Source organism: Calidris pugnax, unplaced genomic scaffold (assembly GCF_001431845.1).
Source record: "Calidris pugnax isolate Ruff unplaced genomic scaffold, ASM143184v1 scaffold15, whole genome shotgun sequence".
NCBI lineage: Eukaryota > Metazoa > Chordata > Aves > Charadriiformes > Scolopacidae > Calidris > Calidris pugnax.
The window spans coordinates 4,999,143-5,007,335 of NW_015090774.1; the positions used below are offsets into that span (position 1 = coordinate 4,999,143).

General features: G+C 38.4%; 1 long non-coding RNA gene across 1 annotated transcript; it reads right to left on the reverse strand.

Moving 5' to 3' along the window:
* Positions 1 to 388: 388 nt before the first annotated feature.
* Positions 389 to 6,473, reverse strand: LOC106888911. The gene is made up of 3 exons (XR_001412226.1): positions 5,166 to 6,473; positions 1,815 to 1,901; positions 389 to 969 (listed from the first exon to the last, which is right to left on the reverse strand). It is a non-coding gene; the product is annotated as an uncharacterized LOC106888911 (long non-coding RNA).
* Between the last annotated feature and the right edge of the window lie 1,720 nt (positions 6,474 to 8,193).

Consider the following 8,193-nt stretch of genomic DNA (forward strand, 5'->3'; position numbering starts at 1 on the left):
CCCCCCCTCCATAAGAGCGCCCGTGAAACCGGGGTACCCCGGCCCGAAGGTCGCTTCCCCGGAGGGACGCGCCGCTCCGCGCTCACCGGCGTGCGGAGAGCCTCCCGTTCGGGCTGAAAAAAAATCCGGAGAAAGGCATCGGTCACACGCCGGGTTCTTCTCTGTGGCCGCGGGAAGTGACAGTTTGCACGGAAAGCAGAAATGCTAAAAAATCCCCGAACTACCACCACCCCCCAAAAACCCATATTTTTTAAGATTTTTTTAAATTTTTTTTTTATTTATTTCGTTAGTCTTCATTAGGTCGACATTTGGATGTAGCCACCTTCCAGGTATACCTGAAAAGCATATTTTTAACTGCCGTAACGAAGACAGAAGGGTTAACACGCAGGAAGGTTTAAACCTACCCAGATATTCTGTTTTCATTTATAATGGCGATTTTTATTTTCATTTTTTTTTCAAGATGGATTCCAGCTATATTATTGACTGCAAGCTAAATTTAACATTTTTCAGTTTGGCACAAAGTCTGTTGCTATGCACCACACGCACACGCACACATGGGCACATACACACACATATCTTATAGAAGAAGAAGCAATGTAGCAATATTTTTGTTGTGACAGTGAATTTTCTACTAAAATGATCATTTACAGGTACATATCTTTTTGTTGTTGTTAATAAGGATGAGGAATATCCACATAGGAAAGGATACTGATCTTGCATTTCCTTTTTTTTTTTTTTATTTATTATTAAATTGCCTTTATTCTCCTTTCCAGAGACAAAGAAAGGTCTTGAAGCTGCAGATACTCAGATGTCAATACAAGTAGATAACCTGAACGGTTTGAGGTCCTTTACCCACCACTGATTCCTGATGAGTTTCGTTTCATTTGAGTCATTTCACCAGAGAATTCTGTACTAGCTTCTCCCTGTACTTGTGTCACCGTCTCTCTCCCACCACAAGATGAGACGAGCCTGAAAAAGAAAAAGGGAGCGAACTTTAACATTCTGAGCTTATGGACCCTAATGGCGTTGTTTTGGGTGGAATGGCAGAGCGACTGCAGCCTTTCCTCACCCTCTCCCCCAGCCTGGTCCCTCCCAGCAGTCAGGCTGTGTGCTCCACGGTGAAACCCACCACTGAATTCTGTGAAAGGAGCAAATGGTGTCACTGTCCCATTAAGATGCCAGAAGAAAGCTTGCATTCAGGTGGTCCTCACTGTGCCCTGGGCAGTGAGATGTACCAGCACTCACTTTTAATAAATACTTAATGCAATATTGCCAATCTTTAACAGGAGCACAGGTAAGTCACAAACATACATTTTTTTCCACCTAGGTCTGAAAAGTCCCCTTATGTATATCAAATGAGGTTAAAAAGCAGAAAAGATCTCAGTTTGAAGAGTGTATTTTAATATTTCATAATAAAATAAAAAATTCTGTTTGCCTTGTTTACAGCTGTACAATGAACTAAAATATAAACAAGATTAAGATGATGCAAAATACAAAAATGAAATCTAGAAAAATTCCACTTTTTGAACTAATTGCCTTTACAGTTATGGAAAGGACTTAAATCTCGAAACTGTTTTAGTTGCTTGGTTTCGTTTGGGTTGGGTTGGTTGGGTTTTTTGGTGTCATAGAGAACAGTGCTACTCCACACATGCATCAAGACCTTTGTCAGATACAGTAAGAATAATTCATTGTGATGCCTGCTTTGTCTGGTTAGATAGTAAAATGCTATTTTATTGTTTATATTAAACCATGGATAAATGCTAAACTAAGTTTGGATCCCACCATACTGGGCAGTACACAATGAGTGACTTTACCTGAGTCAAACAGTTTATAGGTGAAGGTCCTGAAGCCACCTTCTGTCATGAGAGTGTCAAACTTGCCACATCTTCCAAGTTAAAGACCTACAGAACACAGCACAGCAGGCAGGTAAAATAAAAGTGACACAAGTAAGAAGTTAATGACCAATTACAACCGGGGTGTTTGTACAGACTATTTGTGGCGAGTTAATAACAACTGCCATGGCAATTACAACTGATACCACCCTGGCTGTTGATTTTCTAATGCATATTTTATGCATTAGGAGTGCATATTCTTCATTACAGAATTGTGAATATGTCCATGTACACATCATGTACTATGTGTGCTTGTGTATATGAATGTGCACGTAATATTCCAGATTTATATCATCATGTCAGACCATGTAGAAAAAATGTCAAATTATGTGGGCATATTCTACTGTTGGTGTGCCAGAGAGAAATAGAAGATTTCAACTGAGATGAGTAAGTACAAAAGGACAGTATGGGCTAGTGAATCAGCAAGAAAACAGTTTAATCAGAATTTAATAACAGGGAGAAAAGGCTGATAATAATATAAGGCCCTCTTCAGCTCTCTATTTTTCATAACAGTCCCATGCTAATCGAAAAGATGCAAGCAGGCAAAGGAGAAAAAAGAAATTTATAGGTGAAAGTAATTTATGACCGTGTACTAAGAATAGATATACTCATTAACACTGTGCGTAAAAAAATCAGACTACATTACTGGGAATCACATTCAATACTTTTTGCCCAAGAAAAGAATCTAGCAAGAGGTAATCTTAAAACCAGAAGATTATATCCTTATATGCATTCTTCTAAATCCACGATAAAAGCTCATATAAAAATGCATTAGTTCAGAATCTGAACAAAGCATCAACAACGGGACTGTTAATAATAAGCATCAATCACTTGTTGAAAGGAACATAGCAGTGCAATAATAATGAAAACAGTGACAGATGACAGAAGGCCAGATATCAAATAATAAGATGTCAAACCCCTAAAAAGGCCCGGTGCTTAATCCTGATTCCATAGAAGTCCAGGGGAGATTTGCTACTTATTGAAAAGAATGCAGATTCAATCAGGGCTACATTTGATTTAATAGATTCTAATGGATGATATTCTGAACATAAGGTAGAAGTTGGTGCAGGAGCTAAAGAGGGCTAATATATGTGCTAATCAGAAATAAACAGGAGTTTATCAGGAATACATTTCCTCAGCGATTCATCCTGGCACAATCCTGGTTGAGACAGTGGCTGCAACTCAACCAAATGTTCGTATGTTTCAGCAGGTGCATGAGAGACGTGGAAAGGAACTTGAAAATGACTGAAGAACTGGGAATTTTTGCTATACACTCAGAAATGTTCAGCAGTTGCTCCATATACTTATCAAAAAGATAATTCAGGAATAACTTGTTGACATGGAGTACATACTTCAGGAAAGTGACGTTGATAACATAAAGCGTCTGAGGAGATGGATGCAGTGAACCCCCCAGTATTTGAATGCTGATATTAAAAATATTCAGAATAGAAATAAAGTTTTGTTTTGCTGGTTTAGTAATGGGTCATTGACCATGGTAATCACATGCCGAGCGTTGTAGTGAATTTCCCAGCCCTGGAAAATACTCTGTTAAAATCGGGTTCTTTTCTAAAATCCTTGTTGAAAAAGTTAAATTCTCAGATGGCCCTTGGCTAGAGCTCAGACTAAATGGTTGTGGCGGTCCCTTCTCGCCTTATATGCCATGGAGATTTGTTTTTTGTATTCAGAATTACTGTCATTTTTTTTTTTTTTCATTAGAAAAAGCTTTTTAAATAGGCAGGTTTTGTAGGATGCAAAAATGATGTACCGATGTATGAATCCTTTGATTCTAGGGCTGGTCAAGAAAGTCTTCCCTTCAAAAAAGACCGTTGTCTTTGGATTTTTGAAATCTGCAGAACTTTTGCAAATACCGGTCAATGTAAATAAAGAGGAAATACAAATGAAAGTTTCCAGTTCCAAATCTTTCTTACATTGTTTAGTCCCATATGTTCATTCTGGATCTCAAGAGTCTTTTTAAAAATAAAAAGTACATCCTGATCTCCCGTGCTCGTTCTGCCTCAGCCTCTGATTAGCAAACACATACTGTTCCCATTAACACTACATAGACCCGGGGACGACACGCATTGAGGAACAGTTTATGCTTCTGTGATTCTGATGGTGAAAAAAGCAGCATCACTACACTGTGGTATAATTAATGTAAAATAATTACTGATAATTGTACACCTTTAAGTTCCCTTTGCTATACAGTAGCTGTGACAGTGCAGTTTGTTACTGACTTAGCTAGCCATTGTGAGGAATCTATAGTGAATTGGGATTTACTATTTTAGCTGAGTTATTTGTGTTCTTGCTATTTGCAAGAAACATTATATGTATTTTGCAGATAAAATCACGTAGGTATATGCTGAAATATCTATGTGCATGAAAAATCTGCTATAGAGTATTTCAGTTTATTCTACTGAGATTATAGAAAATTATATTATTAATGCTCCGGAAAAAGATAAAAGGAACCCTTTCAGATTAGAATATGCATGCTACATCCATGATTCTTATCTGGCAACATCTCCTCTTTTCTTCCAACAGTATAAACAACTTCCACTGCTTTGTCTCTCAGTCCCAAGGAATACATTTCTAATTCCTGTCCTAGCTTTTCCCTGCCTACATGCTACCTCTCTTCTTCCTTGCTGTCTCCTTCTTTGCCTGATCTCCGTCTGGTTTTCCAAAGCATCACCATCAGAATATTTCTTTTCTCTCCTGTTATTTTGATTTTACCATCGCCATTCCCTCTGTGGAGCACAGCTAATTCGAATGTGTTGGTTTTTTGCCTTAGACTGCAACAGCCAGCCTTGATCCCTTCTCTTTTCATCTGCCACCTCGCCCATCTGTTCCACAACCAATGCCAGCCTTGACTCCCGTGTTGTTTTTCATTCTCATCATGTTCTTATTCCTTTTTCCATGCTGATGTCCATGTTTGAAATATGAAACCTACACCCATTTTTCAGGTCAGTTCTTAATCATTGAAATTCCTCTTTAGCTTTGCATCTTTTCTGTCACCTGTGAGAAATGTATTACTCATTATTCATAACAAAAAGCCCTTTGGGGATGATGAAGACATCAGATTTCATATACTGGTGGACTGTACTCTGCTGAGGTACGGTACGTGTCAAATCGCCTCTCCATCTCAGCTCCCTGCATTCATAAACAACAGGCTAAAAAGTTAAAAGGCAAATACAAGCTGACAAGAATGTTACAGTGCGCTCTCTATTGGCATATCTGCAGTACACTTTTGTTGTTACTCATTCTCTGCTTTCTACTCACTTGTGAATTGGGCCTTTTTTCAGTACAACAGAAGCAATTTCCCCAAAACTGGGTGTTTTCTCCTCAGCGATCACATCACCATGCGTTGATCTCACATCTTCAGAATCCAAAGCGATGACAGTGAGGAGCAGCTCCAGGTCCATAAATTACAGAGAGATTGGAAAACAAGGATAATATGTGCCATTCATAATAACACCTTTGCTCAAACATTCCTTATGACTGCACTTGGCGTTATGAATATTGTAGGAAGCTGTTTCTGTCATTGTAGTGAGTGTGCTGAGGCCATACTTTGAACAATGATACTACACAAATATCAGCCCGTGCAAAATGGACCGTGTAATGATCATTCTCGAGATGGAGAAGGTGCGTTCTTGATTTAATGTTTCATTCATAAAAACCACCCATAAAACATATGCCTACTCCAGCTACCTTAGAAACTTGGGGAAATCAACTGATCTTTTCTGAATTTGAACCTGTTGCAAATCTGGTACCTTGACAAGGTCAAAGCGCGTCAGCGACTTGACTGCTCTTTGTATCCTGACAAGGTAAAATTAGTACATGAACACTGAGCTCATAGAGAACGGAAGTTCTGACAGCGATATTGCACTGCTAGTCAATACTCTAATTTATTTTATAACCTCACACAGCATTTGGAATAGCGTTCAAATAAGCTTTGCAGAGATGCTTTCAACCACAGCAGAACTAATGAATCCCTAACTTTTGCGTTGAACTCCTTAATCCACGTAAGACAGCTTCTCATAGGATTTTGCAGTGCAGGAGTGAATCTCTCCTACTTAACTTCTTGCCTGGAACACCACCTGTGCCACCTCATTCACATCCTTTGTCCAAGAGCTCTTTGAAGAAGCAGGAAAGCTGCAACGACAACGCTAGTGTTAACCCTGCTGTCAGGATGGAGACCAAACTGGTCAGGAGCCAACCTAGGGGAGGGGGAAAGGGCGGTGTGTCACCTCTGTCACCCATGGCTGGGATGCCCAATTCCAAGCTGCTCCACAGAGCACAGGCAATTTGGCTAGCTGTCAGCATAGTGAGATATATGGTGGTAACAGACTGCTTTTCTGCTCCCTCCACAGTAAAGTAGAACAAAATTCACTGCCGTCGCCAAGGGAGTAAATGAAACCTCCATTTTTCTTCTTTTGTAGGGGTGTTTCCCTTTCGAGCCTTGTGGAAGTATCAAAAAATACACAGGCATTCGTTTCCATTTGTACCATCACCACTGCTCACAGTCTTAACCACTTTACACTGAACTAGCAACATAATATGGTCTGATGCATATGCGGGTAACTGAGAATTAGGCCATAGATTCATTTATAAGCAAATTGTGTGAAGCTGGATTTTTTTTTTAATTTTAAAAAGTAAAAAATCCCTTATTTTAAAAAGAGACGTTCATGTTATGCATTTAGTTTAAACAACAGTTATGTTATACTACATTTATTGAGATCACTTTTTAGTCTTATAGCTTTGTCAGGGCTTTTGTCACTAGAAAAACAAAGCAAAATTTAAGCTATACTGAATAAGAGACTAAACACAGATCAGTCAAATGTTCCCTATTAAGTTTTTCATAAAAAAAAAATAAAAATTATTTGAATCATAGAAAAACACATGAGCAAAGGTTAAGTAATGTATTTTATGACACAAATAAGTAAATGACAAATTGTATTGTTGCAGAAATTATACTGTGGAGTTCAAGCACTTAGCAATATTAAAATAAGTTAAGTTGGAGGAACAGACAGAATTGCATCAGACAAGACAATAATTCCTTTCTTCAGAAAATATCCAAAAGACAAAAAGATTTTGTTCAGTTCAATTACCCACTACAGGCATTTTATGCTATTTTTTGAAAAGTCACATTAAAAACCGGATATAAAATGAAAAGAACTGTTGTAATTTGAAACATCAGCTCTCTTATCCTTATCATTATGATCTTCCAGTAACAGGATTATCTTTTGGGTTTACTGTTTACTTGTTTGGCATCAATTACTTTTATTTTGAGGAAATCATCTAGTCAAGAAACAGCTCACTCAAGTTATCACAGAAATGTACAGAGTTGTGCTCAACAAAAGTTTATTTTTAGTTCTGAAAAACCACTTCAGTGGTTCAGTCCCAGAACTAGTTCACAGCACAGATAGGATATATTTTTACTCTCACCTCTGCATAGGCATATCTTCCCAGAGATTAACTGTGATAAAGCATGGTGCTAATGACAAGCTTTTACAGAAGGAAAAACAGCAGTCCAGAAATCTAAGAAAAAAGAAACAGTTCTCATGAGGCACTTAATTACATACTTTGGACTAGAAATACATCTACATCATAGTAAATGAGCAGAAAATAACATTCTTCTAATTGCATAATTGCTGTAAATATAGGATTTAATTGCAGAGCTTATAGTAGAAAAAATTCTGCTTATAATATTCGTGGTATTAAAGACAACCTAAATGATGCTGCTTGTCTTTACTGATACTTTGTTTGTGTTCCAGGGGAAAGTTGTCTTACACAGATTAGCTGCAAGCCATTATTAGAGTCTACATAGTTGGCATTTAACCCGAGACTTATCTTATTCCCTGCTAATTGCATTGCTGTAATAAGATGTACACATAGGGATGACGTGTGCACGCAGCTGCGTTAAGAACAATTTTAAATTTACAGTTTCCTTTCATTACAGGTCAACATACGCAGCACGATGCATCGAGGGATTAAAAAGGAGGCAAGCTGATGGGGTTTCAAGAGCAGCTCGAAGATGGTAGTTATGAGCACACAACAAAAACCTAACCTTGAACTTGGAAACAACACTGTCCTGAGTCTAAACCAGCTACAAAGCAAAACAGCCTACGGACAGAGAAAGGATTTATGCCACAGCTAGAAACATGTGGCCAAAGGCAGGCGCAGTCCTATAGGGATCCATGATCCTCTGTCATATATTGTGGTTGTCCTCAGCTTGTCAGTACCAGCTGTAGATACCGTGCCTGTAGCATTTATGCCTTTCTGTTTCCCAGTTTCTATAACTAAAATC